Source organism: Prinia subflava, chromosome 13 (genome assembly GCF_021018805.1).
Source record: "Prinia subflava isolate CZ2003 ecotype Zambia chromosome 13, Cam_Psub_1.2, whole genome shotgun sequence".
NCBI lineage: Eukaryota > Metazoa > Chordata > Aves > Passeriformes > Cisticolidae > Prinia > Prinia subflava.
In genome coordinates, this window is record NC_086259.1 from 3,926,620 (window position 1) to 3,941,164 (window position 14,545).

Genomic DNA, 14,545 nt, shown 5'->3' on the forward strand with positions numbered 1-14,545 from the left:
CCTCCTCGCCGGCGCTCCGGGCACGTCCCAGCCCCGGCGGGCGCGGCCCCGGTGGCCCCCCCGCCCCGATGCCCACCCCCGCCCACCCTCCCTCCCTCCGTGCCCGCATCCCTCCCTTCCCTCCCTCCCCCCGTGGCTCCGCGGCCGCGGGAGATGCCCCAGCGCGGAGTTGGCGGCGCGGGCGCCCGGCAGCAGCGCGGGGAGCGAGCGGCGCCGCCGCCCCTGCAAAAGTTGTGTGTGCCCGCCGGGGGGAAGGCGGGCGGCGGAGGGAGGGGGAAAACCACCACCCCGAAGTGCTCACACGAATTTCCCAGCGCTAGACCTGCCTCCGAGATCAGCCCAATAAGAGCTGTCAGGGGAGGCTCCCGGCTCACTTTTCCACATCGCTTCACAGTTACGTGTGGCAGGCGGGCAGGCACGGCGGCGCGCTCAGCCCCGGAATTAGCGGATTTATTTGGAATATCCCTGCTTTCCTGGAGACGTGCGGCTGCCGCCGGCTTGTGCGAAGGGAGAAATTCACAACTGCGCTCCGGCATGCAGGCACAGAGACCCGGGCAGCCCAGCGAGCAGCGGCTCCGGCAGCATCGGCAGCCTCGGAAAGCATGAGAGGAAAATCGGGAGCACCCTGCCTGTTCCCAGGGACCGGCTGATGTTTTACCTCACCCTTTCAATCCGTGCGTGAAGTGGCTGTGGGCGAGCGGCTCCCTTGCTCCTTGAAAGAGTGAGTATTCATTTTATTCAGACGCTTGGTGGCTGGCTGGCAGAGGGCTCTCGCTCGGAGCGTTTCTGGCTCTGTGTGCGTGCAAGGTGCGCTGGGCGAGCGCCGTCCTCGTCCGTCCGTGCGGGATTAGACCCAGCCGGGGTGCCTCATTAACTCGGCACAAACATTAAATCAATGCTTTCAAATTGCCCATCATGAAAATGTCGTGGGATGCTTGTTAGTATTTTTAAATTATCATTATTATTCTCTCGGGAGAAGAAGTGGCGGTAATTGTATTTGTCTCCCCGCTTGTTGGTGTTTTTTTGGGGAAGGCTTATTTTTCCTTGCGTTCTACAACCCTCCTTTAAAGAATCGGGAGGACTTTGGATCACAGAGGGTTGCTTCTAAGGCTAGCGAACCCGTTTCTTCTCCTTGTTTTCTTATTTAGTACAATAAGTCTCTGGGCTATTTCACTGTGTTGAATAGATGCAGGGCTGCATTCATGCATTGAAATAGATTGCAGTTTTCGTGCTGAGAATAAAAATCACCCACCAGCCAGATATGTAAATGAGGGAGGAGGAGGCTGGAAGAACCTTAAGGGGGGGGGGGGGGAGATCCCCCCCGATTTATTATCACCTTCCCTCCCTCCAAACCTTTGCATTCCCTAAGTAAGTAAATAAATAGGAATGGCTCCATATCTTCCTTTCCTACTTTGAGAGAAGAAAGCATCCCAGAAATAATGCTCTTCTTGGAAGCTGCGACGGGGATGAATCTGTAGCCATAACTAGCCAGGAGTCACCCCTGTCCCACAAGTTGTTTTCCTTCCCATCCTTTGGCTGACTACACAGAGGATGCACCCAGCTGAAACTTGGGAGAGGGAGAAAGCCCCTCAGCCTTGGCTGCCGCGGCTCCCGGAGCACACACGCAGAGCCTGTGGCCCCCTGAAGCTGCTGTGCCACCAAAGGCTTCATCTCTTTGAGGCAGGCAGGGAGGAACACATCCTTCTGCTGGGCTTGGCTCCAGCCTCTGCCGGGCACAGCAGCAGCCCAGGCGGAGCCCCGAGCCGCAGGAACATCCCCGGGCTCGGCCGGGAGACACCGCAGGGCTCGGCACGGGAGCCGAGGCAGCTCCTGGGTGGGAAACAGAAAAGAGATTAATCCAAACCCCAGTTTAGACTCTGCCTACCGCCATGAAGGTGACACGGCTCAGCACAGGCAGGAATTCCTCTGCGGTTCGTGCGGTTCAGCCGTGTCTCGAATTCTCCTCGATTCGAGCAGTTCGCGTTGGTAGCAGACTAAGGTGGCATCCATCCAGCCTGGCGTTCAGCGGCGCTGCACAGACCCGCTCGCCTTGCCAACAGGTATCAGACCCTGCCCTCACACAGGCACTAACACACGCTCCCTGCTTCGTGCGAACGAGTCTGGCTCCCCTCTGAAAGGAGAAGAAACACTCATACAAGTTTTATGAAGGCTGGCACCTCTAAGCAGCCAGCCCGAGCCCGCCGCGGCTCGCCCGTGCGGGCGCTGCGGGTCGCGGACAGGGGTTTTGGGAGGACTCAAATAGCCACAACTGTTCTTGTTCCGAATGGAACGCGGTAGCTTCATGGGAGGGAAGTTAACAGCTGCTCACTTCAGTTTCAATTAAAGAATAGAGCAGATAACTACCGAAGCTATAGATAAAAAATCCTCTTAACTTCACTCATCCTCTTTTGGAAATTCTTCAAGAGTTTCTGTGCAACAAGGATAAGCTGAAATATGCAGTGCTCTTATATGAGTGATACTCCCCCTCTGTGTTCAATACTAGACTGCTGTGGACAAGTAGAGACTTCACAATAGGTTTCTCAGTATATATAAACAAATAATAAATAAATTCAGAAGAGTGGGAAATTACTCTCGTGTACATTTTACCTGTCTTAAACAGGATGATGAATCTTCTGGAAGTTAGTATTGGGCATACCTGTGAAATCAGCAAATTTCACACCCGTAAAATCCAATAACATCACAACCCCAAAGCTCTCTGTGGTGTTCCCTCCCAGCCTAATTGTGTGGATGGTTGTGACAGAAGAACCTGAGGAAGGGAAGTGATTATTACATGATATTTTCATCCTTTAAGCCTTATTGTTCCACCTCACTGCTTACAGAACAAGCACAGCTTTCTGGTAGCTTCCTCCTAAGCTATTTATTAACTCCCTTCTTTTCCCAAACTTGCATCCTGGCTATGGAGGACTTGGATTTCCATGCTTAGTTGTAAGCTGAGGGCCTTCAGTGCCCTTGGAGATTGAAGCATTGCATGTAAGTTGGTTCTTAAATTATCCAGGTGAACAATTTGTTAACTGGGCAGGCTGCTGGCCAGGAAACTAACTTTGGACATTTTCTTCAATATTAAAAAATCAATAACACTCTGTGCGCCTGTTTAACAAATGCAACTGGTTTTAATAGGAAGCATGGCTGTATATGACAGCCACTCCTTTTATGTCTTTCCTTAAAAATAAAACAGAAGTTTTAATCTCGGTGAGGTGAGGTAGAATCCTCCTTGGATGAAGTCTCTCAGTGCTTTTTGAATGTTATTTAGTCATTCCCATCAGCTCCTGCTACTGAGGTCCAAAAAAGGGTTGTAAAGGGAGAAGTAGTACCACAATCAGATTTAAATTCACTTTTTTGTGAAATCTATTATCTTTAGAATTTTTGTCATTTGTCATCTTCAGGATTTTTCCAATAACATTGTACTTTTATCAAATCAATTTCATTGATCCCTGGGCACTTCATTTGCACCACTGTTAATATATGATGCATTGTCTTCTCTGAAAAAAAAATCCTCCCTTTTTCAGGATGTAGAACCATTTCAAGTGAGAACTCCCATAAATTTAGGTCTATTAGCCCCTGAAGCTCTTCTTGAATTTTCTATTTTCTCTCATACAGTTGTAGATTTCATCTTTTTAAACCTTTGCCTAGGAAGATCATTCCCATAGACTTCAGCCAGGACTTTTTCAGACCTTTATTGAAAACAGGGGCCTGTGGAACCCACCCACTTGACATCTGGTACACACTGATCATTTGATTCCCAAAACCTGAGGGATGTTAACGGGAGAGAAATACTGATCTCTGAGATGATGGACAAGAATCCATCATCTCAGATGTGAACATGTCCTAATGATTTCTTGGAGCTGTGTATTTCTAAGTGATGATTGTGCATGTTTTGTGACAGAAAGCGACTGTTCGTGCAGGTCTTTCTATAAATCCCCCATACCTATCAGATACCCCATATCTCAGCAGTATTTCTTTTCCATTTTAAAATTATTACAACCTGACCTACTATTAATACAATTGTGTGCTTGTGAGATAACCTAAAGTAGTATCATAAGAATCTTTCATCTATGAGTATAAAATAATAAAACCTAAATTCTTTCAGTGGGAGGCAAATGCTACAGCAATTTGAGCTTGGAACATTTTAAGCATCATTGCTACCATAAGATCATATCAATAGAATTAAATTAAATCATGGAAACTTAACATTTTTCTTAGTGTTGTTGCCATAGAAAAGGTGGCTCACTTCAGAGCTTCCTGAACATAACTCTGTGAGCAGTAGACAGACAGAGAACAAAATAAAGTCCAATTTGAGATTACAAATGTTTCTCTCTATAAATATACACACACATTTATTTTCCTCTCCTTTGTTCTAGAATCTGTTCAGCATGTTCCTCATTTCGTCAACCACGTAAATAACATCAACTCAGTGGCATTTCAACTGCATTAATAAAATTTTGTTCCTAAAATACATTGGGTACTGATGGTACCTGGAGTGGTAAGTGCAAGCTGAAAAGGAAAAAATGATCTGTGAAGCAGTTCAGTTACCAACAGATAGTATTTTACCTGGAGTCAGCTGCTATAAAATCTGATTTCCACCTGCCTCAGCCATGAGAGCAGCCTTTATCCATGGGCTGGTTGCAGTGATAGCACTCACAGAATTGATTTGCCAAGGTGTTGATCATGATGTGTCTCGTGGAAATCGTTTGAAATTGAGAATGATGAGTGTCCTGGCTGGGATTTGAGGTTAGCAGTGTCTCCCACTCCCAGACCTGAGCAGGGAAGGCTCCCGTGGGAGGTGTCTCCCGTAGCCTGCGGTGCCCAAGCCCTGGACAAGCTCACAGAGGTTTCTCAGTGTGTCTTGGTCAGGTCTTTGCAACAGATATGGAAATTCAAAACATTATGAGAACAGTGTTGGCAGTCCCTGGTTCACAGTTTCATCTTTGGTGTGCATTCACCCAAAGTGGCTTTTTGCAGGGTAGCAATGCTCAGCCTCATTTGAGAGCTCCCATTTACACCCATTTCCTTTGCAGTCTCTGATGATCAGAATCAGATGCACATATTTTATGTGTTTATGTTTTATAAAAATATAAATATAGAACTTATATATTCTTATACATATATGTTATTTCCAAGCCCTAAATACTACAGCAAATGGAGTGCACACACTCAAGAGGGAGTGCAATTCTCTAAGTGAATTTTGTAACACTTCAGATGTGAATCTCTCTTATGGATTAAATGTAACAGCCATCATTGCCCTTTAAGTAACAGAGCATCAAAACTTAATGTCATGAAGCTTAGATTGAGTCCTGTGTTCTGGTCTCTGACCTTTATTTTTCGTGTGTTTCCAAAAGTTAGATGAAAACAAATGAATGGGGGAAAAAAATTCCACAAAATCTCAGCTTGGCAACTCTTGAAGAAATAAATTTAACATTGGAGAGTCCTAATTCTTTCCAAACAGCTCATCTGAAGTGATGGTAAAACTGCCATCAAATTCAGTGATGCAAAATTAGAAACCTTCACTTTTAATTTCACATATCTCAGCAGAGATTTGGTTTCCTGCAGTCATACTGTATACACTTAAAAAAGTCCAGGTATGTTCAGAATTTTCATCTTTAAAGATGTTTTAATGCATGCATATGGCTGGAGAGTTTATGTAGCTTTCACTAAGTCATTATGTCCAGTCATAATTTTATAATCTTAGTTTAATTGGAATACATGTCAGGAAAACACGTGGGTTTATCCTTCAGTATTCTATTTTGTTTAATTCTGTAGAGAATACCCAATATTGGTTAAACAAAGCCAATGAATATGAAAGTTCTGTTGTACATATTTATATATATATATATAAAGGCTGCTAAAGAAGCCCAGAAAGCAAGATATTTATGTCCTCCATTAATATTTAAAGCTTTTTTTTCAGGAAGAACAGGATAAGCACATCCCAGCTGCTGGAAGTCTCCTGATAAACAATGCCCCAGGCAGAGCACGGTTAACACCTCATTCTCAGTCGCAGGCCAATCTGTTTGCCTTTTTTATGAGCTGGCTTCGTGTTGAGCACAAGTTGCCTTTTCTCCCTTCTGGCCTGTCAGAGTGATGGAGTCTCAAATTCTGGATGCACCTTGTGAGGGGAGCCCCGGGCTGAGGTGGTGCAGCTCCGCAGTGGCTTCTGTTTCAGGCAGGAAAATCGCTTTAATCAGCGGACTGCAGAGAATAAAAATTACTTCAGATCACTTCTTCCTCTTGCTGTGGGATGAAAACAGTGCTGATGCAACTGTTTTTCTTCTGTTTAAGCTTTTGGACCGCTCTGGAAGCCTTGTCTGTCTCTCCTCTCTGTTTTGAACCTGCATCACGAGATGATGTTCTGACACACATTGGTGGAGTGTCTGACTCCCAGAAACCCAAACCTTTCTTTTTGTCTGAGTATAAGAAGTTGAAAGGGAAGGTTGCAATTTCCTTTTGTTTCTCTGTAGAGCTAAAATAGCTCCATTGCCATTTAATATCTTTGGCTTTAATATCAGCTGTAATGAAAAAAAGAAAAATTCCACACCAAAAAAAACCCCAACCCAATCTAACAAAAACCCCACCCAACCAACCAAAACCAAAATGACATTAAAATATTGTAAATACTTATTTCATTGGGGAGGAAATTTCACCTTCTGCTGCAAACTTGGTTGCACATTCTGTCTCTTTGTCCTGTACCTGAGCACGTGTAGCACATTGGAAGTGCAGAGCACTGCACAGAGCAAGGAATAATAAAGAACAAAAATAGTGTGAAGGTTCTGACGACACCCTTGGTGGGTTTCTTTAAAAGCACTCTGGTTCTATAAAGTAGTGGCTGCTGCTGGAAAGACTGACAGCTTTATATACAAAAACTCTGAGTCTTGACAGCTTTAAAGTTGTCCCATATTGATTTTAGTACCGGAGAGTAGCAAAAATAAGAAATTATATTGATACCAAGAGAAGTTGTACAATAAGCATGATATCACTGGGTCAAGATAGTCTTCTGTGGTTTGTTTTTTTTAGGAAAGGATTACCTGATAGTAAATACTTGTCAAAAATTATAAAAATGAATATTTACCCAGTCATATAAAACAGACTTTGTAGGTATGATAAAGTATCATGTTAAGCAGGCGCATAATAACAAATAATTTATTATAATAATAACTGGGATATATTTCAGTGTGATGGATGTTGTAATTTTCTCTCTATCCCCAGTGAAGTTCTGACAGATAAGGACCCATATCCTAGAACAGCCTCATCTCCACTCCAGAACACCAAGTTGTGCTGTTTCCCGGGTAAAACACCGAAGTAAGGGAAAGAAAGAGAAGGAATTTATCTTAGAAAGGCTTTTCTAAACCTTCCTTTTGTCTGCCTCTGAAATAGACCCCTAAAACTGAAGTAACCTGCTTTTGGTAATGCCAATCTAGATTGATTAATAAATCCTTCAGTAATTATTAGAGGTCTAAATGTTGCAGAAACTGTTGCATTTCTGTAGCTGCATGTCCATATTTTCCCAGTGCATGTGTTCCCTCAGCCACATCTGATGCTAACACTGTGCCTAAACCAGTCCTTTAGCTTTTGACACGAGCTCAGGAACTCACTTAACAACCTAAGAATGGTGCAGAAGTCTTAAAAGAGTAGCAGAGCATGACTAAGCTTTAAAAAATCAAGTGACATATCTCTGCTCACTGAATTTCTCTGTGTGTGGGTAGGGCAGAACACCTGAGACAAAAGCAGGAGAAAGGTGGTACCTGTTGCCATTGCTGCTGAAATAAATAATGCTTTAGGAATCTGCTTTTGATTTCCTAGGCAGCCATAAGGAAATTGCCACGAGTAGTACATCAGAATAAACTCGGGTGATTGATTTGCACTTGGGTTGGCAGGAAGCTCTGAGAGCACAAAGGGTTCCTGGCCCTGCTGGGATTGCAGAGTTTGTGTAACATTTCCCCTCTCGTTTCCCACCCTGTGCAGTTCCAGGTGCGTGGCCAAGGGAAGGGATGTGTGGATAATGCTTTAATGCTTTTCCATGTCACAGCTAACTCCAGGTGATGTTGCAGTCCCTTAAAATCTCTGCTGGAGCAGTCTGCTGCAGCTGCAGGGGAAGGTGGTTTCCATGCTGGCCTGAGCGTGGCTGCTGCCGCTGGGCTGTGTCCAGCCCCTCTCCAGGGCACTGGGCTGTGCTGGAGCTCCCTCCTGATGCTCTCACACCAGCACAGCTGGGGGAGAGGTTTCTGTCCCTCAAACCTGCCAGCATCCATGAGTAAAAGCATGGCAGACTGCTGTGATAGGATAGCAGGAGTCCATCAGACATTTATTTAGGTAGTTTGCTGTCCCTAATTGCCTGTTTCTCCTCCAGAAGTTTTCCTCCACTCAGTTCTGTTGATTCAACGATTTCTCTGCTCTCTGAAGTAAATAGTGAAACTTCATATGCTTTTTGTCAGCACAGTTGTTCTCAAAACTTCCTGTTGTTGTCCTATAGTCGATGGGTTCCTTAGTTCTGCAGTGACCTGGGTTAGAATCCTGAAGGAAAAGACTTTTGGAACAGGATCTTGTTGCCAATTGTTTTTGTTAACCCACATTTCACTGGCCTGTCTTACAACGTTGATTGCACATAGCACAGCTGCAGGGACAGTAAACTGCAGTGGAGAAGGAATGGGAATGGAAACCAATTATTTGGAATGTGTAGCTTGCATGTTGTGGGGGCTGAGGGGGGGGTAAGAGCCTCTTAAATGAAAATTGCTCTTGGTGGAATTACAGCATGAGCAATGGGCTAACCCAGCTCTGTCAAAATGATTCGGTTTTAAAAACACCTTACTATTAAAGGCGTTTAAGTTAACAAGATCATTTTGACAGAACTGGGTTAGGGAGTGCCTGCACACAGTTCTGCTGGCAGAGAAGAGCAGGAGAGTCTCGCCAGGGCATGCGAGTGGCACTTTGCAGTGGGCACTGTGAGCAGCATCTGAGCCCTGCCACGGCAGCGTGGCTGATTGCAGCCTCACCCCCTCTTCATCTTAGGAGGAGAACTGCCTCTTAATTTGACTGTTCTGTGAGTAAGTGAGTAATCTTTACACAAACGGATAATCCACTGAGGAACAAGAGTTATTATTTATGGCAAGAAGTATTCATTCCTTTGCAGAGGAACACACGAGCATGCTGCCTTACCCAAGGTGATTTAAATCAAGTTCAGGTACAATTTAATGGATATGTACTGGAAACAGGCTGGGTATGGAGCTAAGTTATGCAGGTGAGGATGGCATATTTATTTGCTGGATATGGTGTCTTGATAGTTCTTTTCTGCTGGAATTTTCTGCTTTAATGGCAAATTAAAAAAACTTTACCGCAAGTTCTCCTGTGAGAGGGCTGGAGCAGCTCTGCTGGGAGGAAAGGCTGGCACAGCTGGCATTGCTCACCTGCACAGGAGAAGCTTTGGGGGGAGCTCAGGGTGGCCTTGCAGGGCCTGAGGGAGCTGCAGGAAAGATGGAGAGAGACAATTGAATCACAGAATCACAGAATCATTAGGTTGAAAGAGGCCTCCAGGATCATCAAGTCCAACCCAATCCTAACCTCAACTAAACCATGGCATCGAGTGCCACATCTAGTTTTAAACACATCCAGAGATGGTGAATCCACCACCTCCCCAGGTCTCCAGGTAGACCATTCCAATACTTTATTTTTCTTTAAAACACTTTTTCCTGATATCCAACCTATATTTGCCTGGGCAGAGTTTGAGACTGTGTCCCCTCGTTCTGTCAGTTCCTGCCTAGAGAGAGACCAACCCCACCTGACTAGAAGGTGCCAAGGGCTGGAGGGACAGCACACAGGGAATGGCTGCCAGTGCCAGAGAGCAGGGCTGGATGGGATCTTGGGAATCAGGAATTGTTCCCTGGCAGGGTGGGCAGGCCCTGGCACAGGGTGCCCAGAGCAGCTGTGGCTGCCCCTGGATCTCTGGCAGTGCCCAAGGCCAGGCTGGACCCTGGGGCTGGAGCAGCCTGGGACAGGGGGAGGTGTCCCTGCCATGGCTGGGGTGGGGCTGGATGAGTTTTGTGTTCCCTCCCAGCCCAAACCATTCTGGGATTCTATGAAGAAGATTAAGAATTTCTGCAAGTGCGACTGCATTAAGGCTTTTTATTTCTGTTCCTGAAAACGTAAGGCTTGCTTGTGCTGCCAAAGAGGGATGGGTGAAGTGAAGATAATCACTCTTCCCACTGCATCATTTTGCTTCCTTTGGAGGGAAAGGACCTTCTCTGAATCTTTGAGAAAGGGGGTGAGGAAGCAAAAGTTGTAGTGTAGCCAGTACCTAGAGAGGTAAGAACCAACCTGAAAAGTTTAAGAAACAAGAATGGTATGAAGAAAAAAAATTACAGAATCAACAGATACTCCACACCTGTGGATCAAGAATAATGGTGCGAAATGGCACTGGCTGGCACTTCTAGGTGGTCATTAAATGCAGACCTCTCATCAATTATTTGAGATTGGTTGTATTGTAATGGGGATTTGCTTATATTAAATTAGTATCTAAGATACAAATTATGTATTTAATGTACAAAATATAGTGGATCCTGAAAATTCTACCAAAAAAAAAACCCTTTTGGGCAAAAATTATCAGGTTGTTTTTTGATATCTCTGGTGTAACTCATTTTAAAAAAGCAGTACCCAAGATTTTTTTTTACTTTAATAACAGTTGTTTAGTAACTCATAAAATCCATCTCAATAAAATAATGAGGTCAAAGGGCTGAGAGGCTTCTTATCATCACTGCAAATGAAATAATGAAAAAACTTTCCTGCAGTTCTTATGACAACCCTCTGTGTGTCTTGTGTGGAGAAACACTAGAATGGCTCTAAAATCTTCTAAACTGAGATCATGGTGTAAATCAATGGACTGGCATTGTAATAAAGTGGTTTATTTGACCAGATGAATACTCTGTGCTTTGAAAAAACCCAAAACAACCTTTGTTAAAGCTTTTCATCATCTTAGTTTGCTTCTTTTCCAATGAGAAGTGTATACCTTCAACTACTCTTATTAACTTTTAATCTTTTTATCAAATTACTGCATTTCAGTGGTGACCTTTTAAAGCTACAAGATGATTTTAAAATGATTGTAGTGCAATGAGCTCTTTCCTCCACTCACACAAAATGAGCTTTTATATCTCTTTAAGTGTCCACTGCCACACCTGGCTCTGACTGTATGCAAGGGATGCACTCCCAGCTGTAACCTGCACAGATCTGAGTTCCAGAAGAGGTCCCAGTGTGTGTGACATTGTTTTCTGAAGCTGTGTCTGGTTATGTCTTCCTGTTGGGCTATAAACCTCTTGGTAATCACTTTGTGTCGTACTTGTGCAAGGCTCAAGCACTCCATGGCTGAGTTTTATGAGTAGTGTTCCACGATGCAAGTTCCTCTGAGCAGAAAAATATATTTCTAAAACTCTATCAGCACCAGAGTGGAAAACAAACCACTCAGCTTTATCTGCACTTCTCTGTGGGCTGTGCATGGAGAGCAGCATTTATGAATACAGTCTTAAGTTTTTGAAAACATAAGGCAGTTGTTTGAATCTCTGCTCCATGACATAGTGAGCATTTTCTTTCATCTATTCGCTACATTAAAGACCTTATTTGTATTTTAAATATCACTTTCCCCTCTCAGGCATGAATGGAGAACCAAAGCTGTTTTGTAAACAGCTTTGCTGGATTAAAGTTGATCTGGAGTTGTATATATTTGACAGTGTACTGGGAAACCACTCAGAAGATCACTTAAGTTTTGTTTAAGACAACAGCCCAAGGCAATCTGAACGTGTGGAGATTTAAAGCAAAAATTATACTTTTATCAACACCAGCATAATCTTGATGAAGGTGGAGCACTGCCTCCAGCCCTGGGCCAGCCCAGCAAGGACCTGGAGCTGCTGCAGAGAGCCCAGAGGAGGCTCCAGCATGAGCAGAGGGCTGGAGCAGCTCTGCTGGGAGGAAAGGCTGGCACAGCTGGCATTGCTCACCTGCACAGGAGAAGCTTTGGGGGGAGCTCAGGGTGGCCTTGCAGGGCCTGGAGGAGCTGCAGGAAAGATGGAGAGAGACAATTGGCAAGGGCTGGAGGGACAGCACACAGGGAATGGCTGCCAGTGCCAGAGGGCAGGGCTGGATGGGATCTTGGGAATCAGGAATTGTTCCCTGGCAGGGTGGGCAGGCCCTGGCACAGGGTGCCCAGAGCAGCTGTGGCTGCCCCTGGATCCCTGGCAGTGCCCAAGGCCAGGCTGGACCCTTGGGCTGGAGCAGCCTGGGACAGGGGGAGGTGTCCCTGCCATGGCTGGGGTGGGGCTGGATGGGCTTTAATGTCCCTTTCAACCCAACCATTCTATGATTCTGTGGTTCTGTGAAATACACTCTTGGAGGGCCATGTGCTTCTCTTCTTTTTGTTGCTTAGAAGGTCGTTCTGGCTCCACTGGAATAATTCTGCTGTCATTCCATACCACTGCTTTAGAACATGGCATAATGTAAAAAGGGAAAGTGCTACTGTGCCTCACCTTCTGGTCTTCCTTGATCTGCAAGTCTGCTTTTACATATGGCTTTTAGTAAGTTATCATACCCTGCTTCAAGAGCCCTGTCATCCCCTCCTGTACATCTAATCTGGAGGATTACAATATAACTGCTAGGTACCTCTCAATTTTCCTATTAGCCTATGTGAAAATTGCTGGGCCACATATTTAAAATGCCTTCCATCAGCTCCCAGCCACATACATGGTTCTGCTCCCAGGAATGGGGCAGAAAAGTCGTTTCCAGATTTGGTAAGGAAACCTGGGGGCAATGGCACCTCCCTGCATTGCATAAAGTGTGTGCCCTGATTCACTGACAGAGCCTGAATGAGAGCCTGTTTCTCAGATAACTCTTACAAGGCTCGTGCAGTTGAGCTGTAAGAACTTTATCCCGCTGGATAGTTCCACATTCCTCTGCAGAACTGGGACGTGCCAGAGTCCCACTGGTTTTCCCTTTGCCCTGCAGTGCCCAGCTTTGCTGTCAGGCTCAGTCTCCCAGCTCTGTGTGCCCTGAGCTCGTGTAGCTGTGCTCCTCGGGGGCTGTGTCACCCACGGGGGTGATGGCACAGTGTGTGCATTGCTAATATTTCTGCTTTGGACTCATTTGCCTTGAGGTGCTGCTGAACACACAGCTACCGTGAGGACAGCCCAGTCACAGTGAATCTTCTGCTTTAGTGTGAGTGGAAAGGACCTACATTTGATTGGAGTAAATGAAGAGTAACAAGCAGGAAGTCTGGGGGAGGAACCGAGGAGGAATGCACTGGAATGAACTTGGTGCTTTCTAAGGATTGAGAGTGGCAGTGTGAAAACCAAATATCCTGTTCTTCCTTCAGCCAAAAATGTTTCTGGGAGCATCGTATTGTTTTATCTCATTTATTTCATTTTTCTTCCAAGGCAGGTTGGGGAGATTAATTAGGAATTGTTTTCAAAAAGCTTCTTGAATATGAAAGGAAGTGCTGTATTATTATTTGGTCCTGTTGATAAAAAGAACTATACCAACTTATGCTGGAAGTGTAAGGAGGTCAGTCACGCCCACTTGGGTCCTTTACTCTGAGGGGTTCTCAGGGTTTGTGTACAAAGGAATTTTCACCCAGAAACAGTCAGACTAGAAAGAGAAGAGTATGTTACATTTGGCTCTGTTCAAGCCCTAAAAAGGACCTTTAAGCTGCGTTTTCAGTTTCTAGCCCCATTTTGAATTTAATCCTGGGTGTTGGTTGAAGATGCTGTCTCTTGCTCTGTTTTACAGCGGTTCTATTTCTCCTGTGTTTTGATTCTTGCTCCATTGAAGAAATCAGAAAAATCTGTGTCCTGGCATGCACAGGCACCCACTCATCCAGTCAGATACAATGAGGATCCCATTTGAGCAAAACCACTTTGACTGAAAGTTTGGCCGTTTCTCTCTTTTGATACTTTCTACCACCAGACATGCCCCTGAAAAGAAATCTCTGTTTAACATGTGCCAGAAAGCAGCAGCAGTAAACTCCACTTAATTCCCTGGAGTGAGGAGGCTTTTCAGAGGGTGACTGATGCATCCCATCATTAGACTGTTTGCTCCTCTTCCTTCTCTGGGATTGAGAGGATGTCAAGACGTTTAAAGCTTCTCTTGCTCCTCTCACATTTTCCCCAGAACGTTCTCACTAGAGCTTGCTGTGTTCTGTGATTCGTTTATTTCCACCCCAGTTGGCAATGAGGCCTATAAAGCTCCAGGTTCTCCTGTAATGGATATTCCCCTCATTCTGGATGCATTGTCAGAGCACTGCACTATTAGCTCACCATTCTTCCATGCTGCTTGAGAAATTGAGTTTCACTTTGGTAGCAGCTCCTCTCTCCGTCTAACAAGACAAGTTTCTCACAGTTTCAGGTTTTCATGCAGCAGATTTCACAGTTGCTTTGGCAATTACTGAAGTTTAAAAAAAAATACTTTCTACGTTGTTTGCTTTTAAAAGAACAGCTGACTTCTACCGGTCATGTAAAAGGTGTTCTGCATGTTTTATGCCACAAGTATGTATAAATCTTAAAAA

General features: G+C 44.9%; 1 protein-coding gene across 2 annotated transcripts in view; it reads left to right on the forward strand.

Moving 5' to 3' along the window:
* The first annotated feature begins 225 nt into the window (after window positions 1–225).
* Window positions 226–14,545, forward strand: part of CDH8 (cadherin 8) — a 157,374-nt gene continuing 143,054 nt past the window's right edge. Inside the window, exon 1 of one of the 2 annotated variants that reach the window (XR_010082060.1) lies at window positions 226–721. The gene's annotated coding sequence lies outside the window, so the exon portion shown is untranslated. The remainder of the gene's footprint in view (window positions 722–14,545) is intronic. The other variant, XM_063410636.1, reaches the window with a different exon arrangement.